Here is a 19,430-nt window from a genome sequence, read left to right on the forward strand (position 1 = left end):
CCCCTTCCCCCTCTTGTTGTAGACCGCCCATTTCCGTAGCTCACCACTAAACCGCAAGCCTTCCTGTTATTCTCTTCACTCCTCTATACCTAACCTAAGCCCTCAGCCTAGCAACTGCCTCCTGCCTTGTGTGATTGGCTGTCCCTTCCTGACGTGTGCGCCCAAGACTCCACCCCTCCCCGAGAGTACTTAAGCCCCACGCTTACCCCGCTCTGGGTCGTCTGAGGCCCGGGGTCTTCGGACCCCAGACGTCTCACTCCTCGGGTTCCCGGGTGGCCCATCCCGGAGTGTAACAATAAAAGCTTAAAACCCGCATCTGGCCTGAGTGACGACTTCTCGCGACCGCCGGCTGGGGAAAGCGCCGGCTCCAGCTTACCCAGGTTAATTCCTGCGAGCTCGCCCCAAACCCACCCAGTGTACCGGTCGCGCGGCCCGGCTGAAGCTATCAGCGGCAGTGGGGGAATGGGGGGATACAAGAACATAGTTTGTATTTATATTTTGACTAGTGCATTTCCTAATATAACTTATGTAGACAACTTAATTGAACACCATAAGTACATGGAACCTTGAGTAGGACATGAGATTTTGTTGGTTTGTCCAGAGTGATGCCCCGATAAATCCCAGAGGGATTTGAACAGTGAAAAAAAAGTATTTGCAAAGTCCCCTTCGGGGAATGATGAGAACAGGGGAAAATTCAATTTCCCCAAGTTGAATTCTTGGTATTCTAGCAAGCAGTGTGGACAACCAAAACTACAGGCTGAGCCCCCAGTCTTGGGGTTTGTTCATGTGAAACTTAACCCCACAAAGGATAGATCAAGCCTACTTAAAATTAGGCCTAAGAGTCACCCAAGAGAACCTTTTTTGTTGCTCAGATGTAGCCTCTCTTTGCAGCCAATACAACAAGCAAACTCACCACCCTCCCCTTGTCTACGTGGGACATGACTCCCAGGGGTGTGAACCTTCCCGGCAATGTGGGCTAGAAATCCTAGGATGAGCTGAGACTCAGCATCAAGGGTTTGAGAAAACCTTCTCAACCAAAAGGGGGAAGAGTGAAATGAGACAAAGTGTCAATGGCGGAGAGATTCCAAACAGAGTCGTGAGGTTATCCTGGAGATTATTCCTACACATTAAGTAGATATCACCTTTTTATTCAAGATGTAATGGAGAGACTGGAGGGAACTGCCTGAAAATGTAGAGCTGTGTTCCAGTAGCCATGTTTCTTGAGGATGATTGAATAATGATATAGCATTCACAATGTGACTATGTGATTGTGAAAACCTTGTGTCTGATGCTCCTTTTATCTACCTCGTTAACAGACGACTAGAACATATGGAATAAAAATAAATAATAGGGGGAACAAATGTTAAAATAAATTTAGTTTCAAATGCTAGTGATCAATGAAAGTGAGGGGTAAAGGGTATGATGTGTATGATTTTTTTTTTCTGTTTTTATTTCTTTTTCTGAATAGATGCAAATGTTCCAAGAAATGATCATGATGATGAATATGCAAATATGTGATGATTTGTGAATTACTGATTATATATGTAGAACGGAATGATCAAAATAGGAAAAAAAATAGTTTGTATATACTATTAAAATTAAGTGGGAATAAAATAAGATTGCTATAGATTTAAGTGATTAACTATAAGCCCAACAGAAACCACACACAAAAAAAATCTGAAAATCATACACAGAAGGAAATGGAAGGGATATAAAATGGTTGATCACAAAAGATAAATTAAATTCAAAAGTAGGCAGTAATGGAAGAATTGAGGGATAAAAATATATACCAGAATTACAAAAAACAAATAGCAAAATAGCAGAAGAGAATCTTGCATTATCAGTAGTTACTTTACGTGTAAATGAATTGAACTTCTTAGTCAAAGGTAGAGATTGACTAAATGGATAAAAATGCATGGGACCAACTATATGCTATTTATAAGAGACTGACCAGAAATTCTAAGAAACAGTGGGTTGAAAGTGAAAGGATGAAAAATATTTTATGCAAATAGTAAACAAAAGAGCTCTTGAATAGCTATACTGATATCAGGTAAAATGGACTTTAAGTATAAAACTAATACAAGGGGGAAAAAACACTATATAATGACAAAGGGGTCAATTCAACAAGAAGCTATAATAATTATAAATATACATTACCTAATAGTAGACCCCCAAAATATATGAAATAAATATTGACAGGGTTGAAGGAAGAAATATTTGTTCTATTTTAATAGAAGGAGACTTCAATACACCATTTTCAATAATGGATGGAATATCTAGGCTGAAGATTAGTAAGGATATATAAGACTTGAAGGACACTATAAACCAATTAGAGTTCACAAACATATATAGATTACTTCATCAAAGACTAACAGAATACACATTCTTCTCTAGTGCACATGGACCACTGTCCAGGATAGCCATATGTTAGGTTAAAAAAGGAGACAATGTGAGACAATGCCTGTGATTAACTATACAAATATAAAAAAGTTTTTTTCATAAACTAGAACAGACATAGAACACTATTATAAGGACTTAATAATAGAGGGGTATATGCGAAAAATGTACATATTGCAAACTATGGACTATAATTAACAGTATATTTTAGTATTCTTTCATCAACAGTAACAAATGTACCACATCAATACTATGGGTCAAAAATAAGGGGGAAGTGGGGGCATGGGAAGATTAGGGTTTAATTTTTATTTTTATTTCTTTTTTGGAGTAATGGAAATGTTCTAAATTTGATCAAAGGTTGTATGCACAACTATGTGATGATACTGTGAACCAGTGATTATATACTTTGGATGGTTTCTATGCTGTGTGAATATATATAAACAAAGTTGCTTAAAAACAAACAAACACAATGAGGTACACTGGGCACCCACCAGAGCAAGTCAAAACCAAAACAAAATAAAAACCTGACAATACAAAGTATTAGTGAAGAAGTGGAGTAACTGGAATTTGCAGACACTGCTGGAGGAAGTTTAAAAAAGCACAAGTATTTTGGGAAAATGCTTGGTAGTATCTGTTAAAGCAGAGCATATGGATAGCCTGTGACCCAGCAATTCCATTTTGGGGTTGAATTGTGAACCAACAGGAATGTGTACATCTGGACACCACAAGGCACATACAAGACTTTTTAAAGCAACACTGTTCATAAATAATTGAAAAAACAGAAATAAACCAAATGTTCAACAATAGAAAAGATAAATTGTACTACAGTCATACAATGAGATTTGTATGTGATTAAAACAGACCTATTGTAGATGGATCTCAAAAGCCTACTGTTGAGTGAAATAAGCCAAATAGACAAGAATATATGCTCTAAGACTCCACTTGTACAAAGTTCAAAAACAGGCAAAACAAACCATGGGGACCAAAGTCAGAATATGGAAGACTTATGGGTGTGTAAGTAATGCTTTATCTGTTTGTTGATCAATGTGGTGGTATTGTAAGTGGTATCACTTTGAAAAATTCACTGAATTGTACATTTTAGATTTATGTTGTCTGCCTTGTATATTTATATTTAATAAAAAAGTTTATTTTAAAAAATTCCCAACAATGAATAGCCTAGGACTAGACGGCTTCACTGGTTAATTATACAACACATTCCAAGAAGAATTAACACCAATCCTCGCAAAAATTAAAAGAGGAAGAAACACTTCCCAATTCTGTCTCCAAGGCCAGCATCAACCAAATACCGAAGCCAGACAAAGATAACCCAAGAAAAGGAAATTACAGGCCAACAGCCTTTATGATTACAAATACAAACTCCTCAATAAAATACTAGCAAAAGAAATCCAATAGTACACTAGAAGAATTATTTACCATGATCAAGTGGGATTTATCTCAGTTGTGCAAGAGTGATCCAATATAAGAAAATCAATTAATACCATAAACAACTTTAATAGAATGAAAGAGATAAAAAGAAATGTCATTTCCATTGATACTGAAAAGGTAATTGACAAAATTCAGCACCCCCTACTTTATAAAACACACAGAAAGCTAAGAATTGAAAGAGACTTCCTGAACATGATAAAGGATAATTGTCAAAAATCCACAGATAACATCACATTCAAAGACTTATGTAAATATATAATATATATTAATAACAATTTTTAAAAATTAAAAAAAAAATTTTAAAGGAGAAAGACTGAAAGCTTACCCCATGAGATCAAGAACAAGATAAGGATGTTCACTACAGCCACTGCTGCTGAACATTGTACTTGCCCATTCTACCAGAGCAATTGAGCAAGAAAAGTAAATAAAAGGCATCCAGATTGGAAAGGAAGAAGTAAAACTTTTCCTATTGGCAGAAGACATGATTCTCTATATAGAATATATCCCAAAATCCACCACGAAACTACTAAAGCTAATAAATAAATCCAGCAAGATATCAGGATACAAATCAACATGCAACAATTAGTGTTTTTTCTGTACATTGGTAATGAACATTATAAAAGGAAGTCAAGAAAAAAAACATCTAGAATAGTAACTAAAAAGCAAAGATATGCAAATAAATTAGACTAAGAATGTAGAGGACTTGCATGCAAAAAACTATAAAGCATTGCTGAAGGAAATTAAAGAAGATCTGAATAAATGCAAGGACATCACATGCCCATGGATTGGAAGATAAAATATTAAGATATCAATTCTACCCAAAGTGAGTTATAGTTCAACACACTGCCAATCAAATTCCAACAGTTTCCTTTGAAGAAATGAAAAAGCCAAGTATTAAATTCATAGGACTGCATAAGGCTCCTGAATAACCCATACCATATTGAAGTGAAGAAGTAAGTTGTAGAATTCATATTTCCCAATTTAAAAACTTACTACAAATTTATAATCAAACCATCATGGTATGAACTCAAGGGCAGACATATAGACTGATGGAACAGAATTGAGAGTTCAGAAAGAAAACCCTTATATCTATAGCTAACTGACTTTTTTATTAGAGAAGTTGTGAGTTCACAAAACTATCATACACAAAATAGAGGATTCCTGCATACCACTTACCACCAACACCTTGCATTGCTGTGGAATCTTTGTTAATATTGATGATAAAACTTTTAAAATTTATTTTACTTTTTAACAGTCATTGCCTTGTTAAAACTTTATGAAAGGTGGCCTGCGCCCCGCAGCAGCCAACCCGCCCGCCCTCCTTCTCCCCTCTCTTTCTCCGCCGGCCCGCCGCGCGGCGTCCGCGCCCCGCAGCAGCCGACCCGCCCGCCCTCCTTCTCCCCTCTTTCTCCGCCGGCCCACCGCGCGGCGCCCGCGCCCCGCAGCAGCCGACCCGCCCGCCCTCCTTCTCCCCCCTCCTCCCCCTCCTGCTCCGGCTGCTCTCCAACCACCACGGTGCCCTCTTCCCCCGCCTTCACCGGCTCCTCCGCCACCAGCCTCGACAGCCTTGCCGCCCTCACCTTTCCTCCTCCAGAACAGCTACTGGGGGAGTGGAGATAATACAGAGCACCTCCCGGAGCCACGAGGGAGATCAAAGGGACGGCGTACCCCATCCTAGAACGGCTGACTATCTGGGAGAACCAGCTCCGGTGAGATCACCAAGGGGCACAGGCTTTCATGGGTGGGACGGCAAGCGACCGGAGTCCCTCCCTTCCACCTTCCCAGGCCAGCTGGTAGAATTGGACAGGCGGTCCCCTTAGGCCGCGGCGGCTGGTGCCCCCACCACACGAGGCCCCCCGGACCAACTGAGATAGTTGGGTCGGAAATCCCCAGACTGCGGAGAACTGTGACCAGGGGATCCCTTCCAAACACGTGACTCCCCCGTCGGCTGGGAACAGTGCACTCTCCCGGGCTGCGACAGCTGGCGCCCTCCCGCCACGCTTGGTGCCCCGGGCCGACTAGCTAATTCGGTCGGATGCTCTCCTGTGCTGCGACAGCCGGCGACCCTCCCCGCATTCGGAACCCCAGGCCGGCTGGCATTCTTCCAAGACGCTTCGGCTGCCGAACCTCCCCTACGGCGAGAATTTTCCAGAGTTAAAGGACCCACAGCAACTTTCACTGGTGAAACCCATAGACAAACGTGTGCCACGAGCGCCACCTACTGGGCAGGATAAGAGAAACAGAACCCAGAGATTGCACAGAAAAATCTTTCAACCTGTGGCGTCGAACACCCAGGGAAATCTGACTAAATGCCCAGACGCCAGCAGAAGATAACGGATCACACTCAGAAAATTGAACATATGGCCCAGTCGAACGAAGAAACCAATAGTTCAAATGAGATACAGGAGCTGAAACAACTAATGCTGAATATACGAACAGAAATGGAAAACCTCTTCAAAAACGAAATCGATAAATTGAGGGAGGACATGAAGAAGACATGGGCTGAACATAAAGAAGAAATAGAAAAACTGAAAAAACACATCACAGAACTTATGGAAGTGAAAGATAAAGTAGAAAAGATGGAAAAAACAATGGATACCTACAATGACAGATTTAAAGAAACAGAAGATAGAATTAGTGATTTGGAGGATGAAACATCTGAATTCCAAAAAGAAACAGAAACTATCCGGAAAAGAATGGAAAAATTTGAACAAGGTATCAGGGAACTCAAGGACAATGTGAACCGTACAAATATACGTGTAGTGGGTATCCCAGAAGGAGAAGAGAAGGGAAAAGGAGGAGAAAAACTAGTGGAAGAAATTATCACTGAAAATTTCCCAACTCTTATGAAAGACCTAAAATTACAGATCCAAGAAGTGCAGCGCACCCCAAAGAGATTAGACACAAATAGGCGTACCCCAAGACACTTATTAGTTAGAATGTCAGAGGTCAAAGAGAAAGAGAGGATCTTGAAAGCAGCGAGAGAAAAACAATCCGTCACATACAAGGGAAACCCAATAAGACTATGTGTAGATTTCTCAGCAGAAACCCTGGAAGCTAGAAGACAGTGGGATGATATATTTAAGTTACTAAAAGAGAAAAACTGCCAGCCAAGACTCCTATATCCAGCAAAATTGTCCTTCAAAAATGAGGGAGAAATTAAAACATTCTCAGACAAAAAGTCACTAAGAGAATTTGTGACCAAGAGACCAGCTCTGCAAGAAATACTAAAGGAAGCACTAGAGTCAGATACAAAAAGACAGAAGAGAGAGACATGGAGAAAAGTGTAGAAAGAAGGAAACTCAGATATGATATATATAATACAAAAGGCAAAATGGTAGAGGAAAATATTATCCAAACAGTAATAACTCTAAATGTCAATGGACTGATTTCCCCAATTAAAAGACATAGACTGGCAGAATGGATTAAAAAACAGGATCCTTCTATATGCTGTCTACAGGAAACACATCTTAGACCCAAAGATAAATATAGGTTGAAAGTGAAAGGTTGGGAAAAGATATTTCATGCAAATAACAACCAGAAAAGAGCAGGAGTGGCTATACTAATATCCAACAAATTAGACTTCAAATGTAAAACAGTTAAAAGAGACAAAGAAGGACACTATATACTAATAAAAGGAACAATTAAACAAGAAGACATAACAATCATAAATATTTACGCACCGAACCAGAATGCCCCAAAATACGTGAGGAATACACTGCAAACACTGAAAAGGGAAATAGACACATATACCATAATAGTTGGAGACTTCAATTCACCACTCTCATCAATGGACAGAACATCTAGACAGAGGATCAATAAAGAAATAGAGAATCTGAAGATTACTATAAATGAGCTTGACTTAACAGACATTTATAGGACATTACATCCCACAACAGCAGGATACACCTTTTTTTCAAGTGCTCATGGATCATTCTCAAAGATAGACCATATGCTGGGTCACAAAGCAAGTCTTAACAAATTTAAAAAGATTGAAATCATACACAACACTTTCTCGGATCATAAAGGAATGAAGTTGGAAATCAATAATAGGTGGAGTGACAGAAAATTCATAAATACATGGAGGCTCAACAACACACTCTTAAACAACAAGTGGGTCAAAGAAGAAATTGCAAGAGAAATTAGTAAATACCTAGAGGCAAATGAAAATGAAGACACAACATATCAAAACTTATGGGACGCAGAAAAGGCCGTGCTAAGAGGGAAATATATTGCCCTAAATGCCTTTATCAGAAAAGAAGAAAAGGCAAAAATGCAGGAATTAACTGTCCACTTGGAAGAACTGGAGAAAGAACAGCAAACTAATCCCAAAGCAAGCAAAAGGAAAGAAATAACAAAGATTAGAGCAGAAATAAATGAAATTGAAAACATGAAAACAATAGAGAAAATCAATAAGACCAGAAGTTGGTTCTATGAGAAAATCAACAAGATTGATGGGCCCTTAGCAAGATTGACAAAAAGAAGAAGAGAGAGGATGCAAATAAATAAGATTAGAAATGGAAGAGGAGACATAACTACTGACCTCACAGAAATAAAGGAGGTAATAACAGGATACTATGAACAACTTTACGCTAATAAATACATCAATTTAGAAGAAATGGACAGGTTCCTGTAAAGACATGAACAACCAACTTTGACTCAAGAAGAAATAGACGACCTCAACAAACCAATCACAAGTAAAGAGATTGAATTAGTCATTCAAGAGCTCCCTAAAAAGAAAAGTCCAGGACCAGACGGCTTCACATGTGAATTCTATCAAACATTCCAGAAAGAATTAGTACCTACTCTCCTCAAACTCTTCAACATAATCGAAGTGGAGGGAAAACTACCTAATTCATTCTATGAAGCCAACATCACCCTCATACCAAAACCAGGCAAAGATATTACAAAAAAAGAAAACTACAGACCAATCTCTCTAATGAATATAGATGCAAAAATCCTCAATAAAATTCTAGCAAATCGTATCCAACAACACATTAAAAGAATTATACATCATGACCAAGTAGGATTCATCCCAGGTATGCAAGGATGGTTCAACATAAGAAAATCAATTAATGTAATACACCATATCAACAAATCAAAGCAGAAAAATCACATGATCATCTCAATTGATGCAGAGAAGGCATTCGACAAGATTCAACATCTTTTCCTGCTGAAAACACTTCAAAAGATAGGAATACAAGGGAACTTCCTTAAAATGATAGAGGGAATATATGAAAAACCCACAGCTAATATCATCCTCAATGGGGAAAAATTGAAAACTTTCCCCCTAAGATCAGGAACAAGACAAGGATGTCCACTATCACCACTATTATTCAACATTGTGTTGGAAGTTCTAGCCAGAGCAATTAGGCAAGAAAAAGAAATACAAGGCATCAAAATTGGAAAGGAAGAAGTAAAACTATCACTGTTTGCAGACGATATGATACTATATGTAGAAAACCCAGAAAAATCCACAACAAAATTACTAGAGCTAATAAATGAGTACAGCAAAGTAGCAGGCTACAAGATCAACATTCAAAAATCTGTAGCTTTTCTATACACTAGTAATGAACAAGCTGAGGGGGAAATCAAGAAACGAATCCCATTTACAATCGCAACTAAAAGAATAAAATACCTAGGAATAAATTTAACCAAAGAGACAAAAAACCTATATAAAGAAAACTACAAAAAACTGTTAAAAGAAATCACAGAAGACCTAAATAGATGGAAGGGCATACCGTGTTCATGGATTGGAAGACTAAATATAGTTAAGATGTCAATCCTACCTAAATTGATTTACAGATTCAAAGCAATACCAATCAAAATCCCAACAACTTATTTTTCAGAAATAGAAAAACCAATAAGCAAATTTATCTGGAAGGGCAGGGTACCCCGAATTGCTAAAAACATCTTGAGGACAAAAAACGAAGCTGGAGGTCTCGCGCTGCCTGACTTTAAGGCATATTATGAAGCCACAGTGGTCAAAACAGCATGGTATTGGCATAAAGATAGATATATCGACCAATGGAATCGAATAGAGTGCTCAGATATAGACCCTCTCATCTATGGACATTTGATCTTTGATAAGGCAGTCAAGCCAACTCACCTGGGACAGAACAGTCTCTTCAATAAATGGTGCCTAGAGAACTGGATATCCATATGCAAAAGAATGAAAGAGGACCCATCTCTCATACCCTATACAAAAGTTAACTCAAAATGGATCAAAGATCTAAACATTAGGTCTAAGACCATAAAACAGTTAGAGGAAAATGTTGGGAGATATCTTATGGATCTTACAACTGGAGGTGGTTTTATGGACCTTAAACCTAAAGCAAGAACACTGAAGAAGGAAATAAATAAATGGGAGTTCCTCAAAATTAAACACTTTTGTGCATCAAAGAACTTCATCAAGAAAGTAGAAAGACAGCCTACACAATGGGAGACAATATTTGGAAACGACATATCAGATAAAGGTCTAGTATCCAGAATTTATAAAGAGATTGTTCAACTCAACAACAAAAAGACAGCCAACCCAATTACAAAATGGGAAGAAGACTTAAACAGACACCTACCAGAAGAAGAAATACGGATGGCCAAGAGGCACATGAAGAGATGCTCAATGTCCCTGGCCATTAGAGAAATGCAAATCAAAACCACAATGAGATATCATCTCACACCCACCAGAATGGCCATTATCAACAAAACAGAAAATGACAAGTGCTGGAGAGGATGCGGAGAAAGAGGCACACTTATCCACTGTTGGTGGGAATGTCAAAGGGTGCAACCACTGTGGAAGGCAGTTTGGTGGTTCCTCAAAAAGCTGAATATAGAATTGCCATACGACCCAGCAATACCATTGCTAGGTATCTACTCAAAGGACTTAAGGGCAAAGACACAAACGGACATCTGCACACCAATGTTTATAGCAGCGTTATTTACAATTGCAAAGAGATGGAAACAGCCAAAATCTCCATCAACAGAAGAGTGGCTAAACAAACTGTGGTATATACATACGATGGAATATTATGCAGCTTTAAGACAAGATAAACTTATGAACCATGTAATAACATGGATGGACCTAGAGAATATTATGCTGAGTGAATCCAGCCAAAAACTAAAGGACAAATACTGTATGGTCCCACTGATGTGAACGGACATTCGAGAATAAACTTGAAATATGTCATTGGTAACAGAGTTCAGCAGGAGTTAGAAACAGGGTAAGACAATGGGTAATTGAAGCTGAAGGGATACAGACTGTGCAACAGGACTAGATACAAAAACTCAAAAATGGACAGCACAATAATACCTAATTGTAAAGTAATCATGTTAAAACACTGAATGAAGCTGCATCTGAGCTATAGGGTTTTTTTTGTTTTTGTTTGCTTGTTTGTTTGTTTGTTGTTGTTGTTTTTTATTATTATTACTACTTTTATTTCTTTTCTTTATATTAACATTTTATATCTTTTTCTGTCGTGTTGCTAGTTCCTCTTAACCGATGCAAATGTACTAAGAAACAATGATCATGCATCTATGTGATGATGTTAAGAATTACTGAGTGCATATGTAGAACGGTATGATTTCTAAATGTTGTGTTAATTTCTTTTTTTTTCTTTCCGTTAATAAAAAAAATTAAAAAAAATAATAAAGGAATGAACATGTGGCAAAGTAAAATACAAAAAAAAAAAAAAAAATCTGTATGGCAGGCTGTGAAGCTGATGATTCCAATGGAGGTTCTGGATGTACTCCACAGGAGAGGCTCGCCGGCTGAAACAGAAAGAGATTCTGTGTCTTCTGAATCCTCCTTAAAAGGGTTCCAGTGATTAAACATCACTCATTGTAATGGTATCAGCTGTGGATGTAGCCGACATAATCATGATTTAATTCTATGAAATGTCCTCACAGAATTGTTGACACATGAACCTGACCATGACAGTCCACCTCTTGTCAACTTGGCAGCTATACTCATCACCTTAAACCATATCTAATTTCTAAATAGAAAACAATAAAAGACATTTTTTTTCTCACCTAACAGTACTCAACTGTCCTGCATATAACCGGAAACAATTAAATCTCTCCAGAACAGGGTGCAAGTCCTTGGGTAATATTCAATCTTAAACTAGATATCTTACAACTTAAATGGTATAACATGAACAAAATGACATTTCGGTAACTGATCACGTGGCCATAGTTCATATTTATCACTACTTTCTTCCACTACCCATTGCATGTTCCCTTTATCCTCAAATAAGCACTTCAGATGGCCTTGGTTCTTTCCCTGGTGCAGTGACACAAACCTTCATTCCTGAAGTTTCAGAGCCATTGGTAGTCCTGCCTGGATTGGGTTGTTGTAATTTCCATTGATTTTAATGGGAATGGAGGTACTAAAAAATACCCTAGGGTATCTCCTATATTCCAGGAAAACTCTTCTTTACCTCCATTGTGTAGTTGCAGTCCTATTTCCCCCTGATTGTCAGGGTCAATCAATCCAGCCAGCAATGTAATCCCCTTCTGGGCTTGCTGATCCAGCGGCATGAGTAGTTCAAAGTGACCAGGTGGCAGTCTTAGATTCCAGTTCAATGGAATCATTGCTGTTTCTCCTGGTGGAAGCACTCCCCCTTTTGGAACCAAAACCTGCAGACCAGCAGAGCTCAGGGGCACAGGAACAGGAAGCAAAATTTTCCTAGTGGATCACTAGGGGTAATGAGCGGTGCCACTCCCACTTCCACCCCTTGGTTCCTGGACCCATGGATCCTGGCTATGGAAGAAACAGCACCATACAGTGGACACTAATTCAGAGCATACACAGTTTCCTGGAGAACATTACCACAGATCTTCAAGGTATTACCACCTAGTTGGCACTGAAATTGAGTTTTCAAAAGCCCATTCCACCATTCTATCAATCCAGCTGCTTCTGGATGATGGGGAACATGGTAAGATCAGAGAATTCCATGAGCATGTGTCCATTCCTGCACTTCATTTGCTGTGAAGTGTGTTCCCTGATCAGAAGCGATGCTGAGTGTAATACCATGATACGCTGGTTTGAAAGGATGTATGTCCCTTAGAAAAGCCAAGTTTTAATCTAAATCCACTTCATAAAGGCAGAATAATCCCTATTCAATACTGTATGTTTGAAACTGTAATCAGATCATCTCCCTGGAGATGTGAGTAAATCAAGAGTGGTTGTTAAACTGGTTTAGGTGATGACATGTCTCCACCCATTTGGGTGGGTCTTGATAAGTTTCTGGATTCCTATAAAAGAGGAAACATTTTGGAGGAAGGAGATTTGGAGAGAGCAGAGAATGCTGCAGCACCACGAAGCAGAGAGTCCATGAGCCAGCAACCTTTGGAGATGAAGAAGGAAAACGCTTCCCAGGGAGCTTCGTGAAACTGGAAGCCAGAAGAGAAAGCTAGCAGATGACGCTGTGCTTGCCATGTGCTCTTCCACCTGAGAGAAACTGTGACTGTGTTCACCATGTACCTTCTCACTTGAGAGAGGAACCCTGAACTTCATTGGCCTTCTTGAACCGAGGTATCTTTCCTTGGATGCCTTTGATTGGACATATGTACAGGCTTGTTTTAATTGGGACATTTTCTTGGTCTTAGAACTATAAACTAGCAACTTATTAAATTCCTCTTTTTATAAGCCATTCTGTTTCTGGTATATTGCATTCTGGCAGATAGCAACCTAGAACACATGATGGTAGATAAGCCCACGAATGGTAGTTTTTGCAGAAGCATTGCATGCAGGGAAAGCAAACCCATATCCACAGAATGTCTACTTTTTTTTGTTAGAACAAATCACTGCCACTTTCATGAAGGGAGTGGTCCAATGTAATCAACCTGTCACCATGTAGCTAGTTGGTCACCTTGGGGAATGATGCCATATCAGGGGCTGAGTGTGGGTCTTTGCTGCTGGTTGATTGGGCACTCAGCAGTGGCTGTAGCCAGGTCAGCCTTGGTGAGTGGAAGTCCATGTTGCTGAGCCCATTCATAACCTCCATCCCTACCACCATGACCACTTTGTTCATGAGCCCATTGGGCAATGACAAGAGTTTCTGGTGAAAGAGGCTGACTGGTATTCACAGAATGGGTCATCTTATCCACTTGATTATTAAAACCTTCCTCTTCTGAAGTCACCCTTTGGTGCACATTCGCATGGGACACAAATATCTTCATGTTTTTAGCCCACTCAGAAAGGTCTATCCACATACCTTTTCCCCAGACCTCTTTGTCACCAATTTTCCAATTATGCTCTTTCCAAGTCCCTGACCATCCAGTCAAACCATTAGCAACAGCTCATGAGTCAGTATATAAACACACCTCTGGCCAGTTCTCCTTCCAAGCAAAATGAACAACCAGGTACACTGCTCAAAGTTCTGCCCACTAGGAGGATTTCTCCTCACCACTGTCCTTCAAGGATACCCCAGAATAGGGTTGTAGTGCTCCAGCTGTCCACTTTCAAGTGGTACCTGCATATCGTGCTGAACCATCTGTAAACCAGGCCCGAGTTTTTTTTTTCCTCAGTCAATTCAGTGTAAGAGAACTCCCAAAGAGGCCATAGTTCTAGTCTGGAAAGAGAATGTAATGTGACAGGAGTGGAGATCATGGGTATTTGGGCCACTTCCTCATGTAACTTACTTGTGCCTTCAGAACCTTTTCTGGCCCTATCTTGTATATACCATTTCCATTTTATGATGGAGTGCTGCTGTGCATGTCCAACTTTATGACTTGGTGGATCAGACAACACCCAACTCATGATAAGCAACTCATGTCTCATGGCAACTTGGTGGCCTAAGGTTAAGCGTTTGGTCTCTACTAAGGCCCAGTAGCAGGCCAAAAGCTGTTTCACAAAAGGAGAGTAGTTATTTGAAGCAGATGGTAAGGCTTTGTTCCAAAATCCTAAGGATCTGCATTGTGATTCACCGTAGGGGCCTGCCAAAGGTTCCAAACAGCATCTCGATTTGCCACTGACACTTCCAGCACCATTGGATCTGCTGGATCATATGGTCCAAGTGGCAGAACAGCTTGTACAGAAACCTGGACCTGTCACAGAGCTTCCACTTCTCCAGGTCCTCACTCAAAATTAGTGGCTTTTCTGGTCACTCATTAAATGGGCCAGAGCAGCACACGCCAAAATCCAAAGAGGCCAACTAGGTGTTGTGCCTCTTTTTCAGTTGTAGGAGTGGCCAGATGCAGCAACTCATCCTCACCTTAGAAGGGATACCTTGACATGCCCCACACCATTGGACACCTAGAAATTTCACTGAGGTGGAAGGCCCATGTGTTTTTGTTGGACTTATCTCCCATCCTCTGGCATGTATATGCCTTATCAATAAGTCAAGAATAGTTGCTACTTCTTGCTTACTAGGTCCAATCAACATGATATCATCAGTAAGATGGACAAGCGTGATGTTTTGTGGGAGGGACAATAAGCAAGGTCTCTGCAGACAAGACTATGACATAGGGCTGGAGAACTGATATACCCTTGAGGTAGGACGGTGAAAGTATATTGCTGACCTTGCCAGCTGAAAGCAAACTGTTTCTGGTGGTCCTTACTAATAGCTATTGAGAAAAAAGCATTTGCCAGATCAATAGCTGCATACCAGGTACCAGGGGATGTATTGATTTGCTCAAGAAATGATACCACATCTAGAACAGCTGCTGCAATTGGAGTTACCATCTGGTTGAGCTTACAGTAATCCACTGTCATCCTCCAAGACCCATGTGTTTTCTGCACAGGCCAAATAGGAGAGTTGAGTGGGGATGTGATGGGAATCACCACCCCTGCATCCTTCAAGTCCTTAAGAGTGGCAGTAATCTCTGCAACCCCTCCAGGAATCTGGTATGCTTCTGATTTACTGTTTTGCTAGGTAGGGGCAGTTCTAATGGCTTCCACTTGGCTTTTCCTATAATAATAGCCCTTACTGCACGAGTTAGAGAACCAATGTGGGGATTCTGCCAGTTGCTCAGTATGTCTATTCCAATTATGCATTCTGGAACTGGGGAAATAATTACAAAATGGGTCCAGGGCCACACGGGGCCCACTGTGAGATGAACCTAAGCTAAAACTCCATTGATCACCTGACCTCCATAAACCCCAACTCTGACTCGTGGACCACAGTGAAGTTTTGGGTCTCCTGGAATTAATGTCACTTCTGAACCAGTGTCTGATAATCCCCAAAATATCTGATCACTTCCTTTTCCCCAGTGCAGTTACCCTGGTAAAAGGCCATTAGTTTCCTTGGGTAAGACTTGGAGGAAAATTAACAGTATAAATCTGTGGCAGTATAACAGGGTTCTCCCTCAAAGGAACCTGGCCTCCCCCTCATTCAAGGGGCTCTGGGTCTGTAAACCGTCTCAAGTCTGGAAATTGATTAAGGGGGCTATGACTCTGTCTTTTTGTAATTCAAGTTAGACTTCTGTTCACTTGACCTAGAACTCTTTTTTTTTTATACAGCTCAAATAAGAATTTAGTAGACTGCCCATCTATTGTATTCCCAGGTACCCCATGATTTACTAGCCAATGCCACAAATCTCTGTGAGTCAGATTATTTTGACTCCTGCTTTGAGTTTGCTGTTATAATAGCCACATCCACTCCATCATTGACAATTAAGTGCTGCTACTTGGCTTCTGACAACTCAGTTTCTGGTCATCCCCATTTTGTTTAAGGATTCCAGCTCAGTGACAGCAGTTCCTACAGTAATATCTGACCTACAGAGAAGTGCAACTACAGTGCTCTTCAGGGATGATGGTGCTAGTCTCACAAATTTATTTCTCACTGTTATAGTAAAAGGTACATCCTCCGGACATACCTGGGGTGTAAGAGCAGGCTTTGCATGATAAATCCACTCTAACATTCCAATCTCTCTAAGCCTCTGGATCCCCTCATCTACATTATACCAGGGCAGTTCTGGCATTTCAACCTCAGGTAATGTCAGCCACCTTTTGATCCATATTTCAACCAAACATCCAAATAAATTGCTAATGCCTTTTCTAACCCCTCGAGCTATAGCATTAAATGCAGAATCTCTGCTTAGTGGGCCCATATCAATAAATTCAGCCTGATCCAGCCTTATATTCCTCCCACCATTATCCCACACCCTTAATATCCACTGCCACATGTATTCCCTTGATTTCTGTCTATATAAATTGGAAAACACACACAGTTCTTTCAGAGTATAATGTACCTCCTCATGCGTGATACTTTGTACCTCACCTTTAGGGGCCTCTTGGGACTTCAGTCTAGTTATAGGTCTGGAAGAAATGAGGGGTGGTTGGGGTGGGTCATGAAAAGAATTAGAAATATCTTCCAAGCCATTTGCTTCAGGTCATTCTATTGCAGTTTCGTCTGGTAAAACAGGATTAATCACTCTAGGACTAGTCTCTTCATAAGGAGGTTGTGTGGCCAACTCCTTAAGGCCGACTGGAGATGGAGTAATAGTCTCAGGGCAGACTATTACAGGGTTATCTAGAGAAAAGTCAGCATGACCTAGGGTTTCAACCTTACCCCCGACATCATTATCAATCTATATGTCACCATCCCATTTTTCAGGGTCCCACTCCTTTCCAATCAATGCCCTCACTTTAACGGCAGACACCATGCAAGACTGAGATTTCAGTTTATGTTGTATAGTTGCTACTCTAACAATAAGATTCTGAGTCTGATTTTCAGAGATCTCAAGTCTACGGCTAAAGGAAATAAAATTTTCCTTCAGGACACTCACAGAAATGTCTACATCTGTCAGACGGCGCTTAATCTTCTTGTTGAAGCCCATTCCTTTCACTTATTAATGTAGCCAGTGTATTTAAACAATCAGCCAACATCTCTATACTTCCTACTTTCACAAAACTCCTTAAAGTTGTCAAAAACATTATGCCCCGATCAACATGGCGGACGGCAACGGCAACACAGCCCTGCACTGTAGCCTGTCCCACTCCAACTTCAAGATAGTGAAACTACTCTTCGAAGCCGAACAGCTACTAGGGGAGTAGAAACGATACAAAACAGCTCCCGGAGCCACGACAGAGATCAAAAAGACAGTGTACCCCATCCTGGAACGGTAGACTGGTTGGGAGAACCCGCTCTGGTGAGATCGCCAAGGGGCACGCGCTTCCCCAGGCGGGGCGGCAAGCGGCTGGAGTGCCTCCCCTTCTCCTTCCCGGGCCAGCTGGCAGAACTGGGCAGGCGGTCCCTTCAAGCCACGGAGGCTGGCGCACTCACCACGTGCGGCCCCCCCAGAACAACTGAGAGAATTGGATCGGAAATCCCCAGGCCGCGGAGAACGGTGACCGGGGGGGGTTCCTTCCAAACATGTGACTCCGTGGTCCAGGAGGGAATGGTGCACTCTCCCGGGCCACGGCGGCTGGCGCCCTCCCGCCACGCTTGGCGCCCCAGGCCGACTATGAAATTCGGACGGGCGCTCCCCCGGGCTGTTGCAGCGGGCGACCGTTTCCGCGTTTGGACCCCCGGGCCGGCTGGCACTCTTCCAAGCCGCTTAGGCTGGCGAACCTCCCCCACGGCGAGAGTTTTCCAAAGTTAAAGGACCCACAGCACCTTCTACTGTTGCGACCCGCAGCTAAACGTGTGCCACGAGCGCCACCTACTGGGCAGGATAAGAAAAACAGAAACCAGAGATTTCACAGAAAAATCTTTCAACCTGTTGGATCCAACACCCAGGGAAATCTGACTAAATGCCCAGACACCAGCAGAAGATAACGGATCACGCCCAGAAAATTGAAAATATGGCCCAGTCAAAGGAACAAACCAATAGTTCAAATGAGATACAGGAGCTGAGACAACTAATGCTGAATATACGAACAGAAATGGAAAAACTCTTCAAAAACGAAATCGATAAATTGAGGGAGGACATGAAGAAGACATGGGCTGAACAAAAAGATGAAATAGAAAAACTGAGAAAACAAATCACAGAACTTATGGAAGTGAAGGATAAAGTAGAAAAGATGGAAAAAACAATGGATACCTACAATGATAGATTTAAAGAGACAGAAGATAGAATTAGTGATTTGGAGGATGGAACATCTGAATTCCAAAAAGAAACAGAAACTATCAGGAAAAGAATGGAAATATTTGAACAGGGTATTAGGGAACTCAAGGACAATATGAACCACACAAATATATGTGTTGTGGGTGTTCCAGAAGGAGAAGAGAAGGGAAAAGGAGGAGAAAAACTAGTGGAAGAAATTATCACTGAAAATTTCCCAACTCTTATGAAAGACCTAAAATTACAGATCCAAGAAGTGTAGCGCACCCCAAAGAGATTAGACCCAAATAGGCGTTCTCCAAGACACTTACTAGTTAGAATGTCAGAGGTCAAAGAGAAAGAGAGGATCTTGAAAGCAGCAAGAGAAAAACAATCCATCACATACAAGGGAAACCCAATAAGACTATGTGTAGATTTCTCAGCAGAAACCATGGAAGCTAGAAGACAGTGGGATGATATATTTAAATTACTAAAAGAGAAAAACTGCCAACCAAGACTTCTATATCCAGCAAAACTGTCCTTCAAAAATGAGGGAGAAATTAAAACATTCTCAGACAAAAAGTCACTGAGAGAATTTGTGA

This window comes from Tamandua tetradactyla, chromosome 24 (genome assembly GCF_023851605.1).
Source record: "Tamandua tetradactyla isolate mTamTet1 chromosome 24, mTamTet1.pri, whole genome shotgun sequence".
NCBI classification, from domain to species: domain Eukaryota; kingdom Metazoa; phylum Chordata; class Mammalia; order Pilosa; family Myrmecophagidae; genus Tamandua; species Tamandua tetradactyla.